Genomic DNA, 309 nt, shown 5'->3' with positions numbered 1-309 from the left:
AGACAGCGAGAGAGGGAAAGAATCCTAAGCAGACTCCACACTGTCAGCACAGAGCCCGACGCAGGGCCCGAACTCACGAACCATGAGATCATGACCTGAGTTGAAATCAAGAGTTAGACATTTAACCAACTGAGCCACCCAGGTGTCCCTATGAGGACAGGATCTTTAAAAAAATTGTTTTAAATATGTTATTTACTTTTGAGAGAGAGACAGACAGAGCATGAGCAGGGGAGGAGCAGAGAGAGAGGGAAACACGGAATCTGAAGCAGGCTCCAGTCTCTGAGCTGTCAGCACAGAGCCTGATGCAGG

Source organism: Lynx canadensis, chromosome F1, assembly GCF_007474595.2.
Source record: "Lynx canadensis isolate LIC74 chromosome F1, mLynCan4.pri.v2, whole genome shotgun sequence".
NCBI classification, from domain to species: Eukaryota; Metazoa; Chordata; class Mammalia; order Carnivora; family Felidae; genus Lynx; species Lynx canadensis.
The sequence above is the reverse complement of the archived record's forward strand: the minus strand, read 5'-3'. Positions refer to the sequence as shown.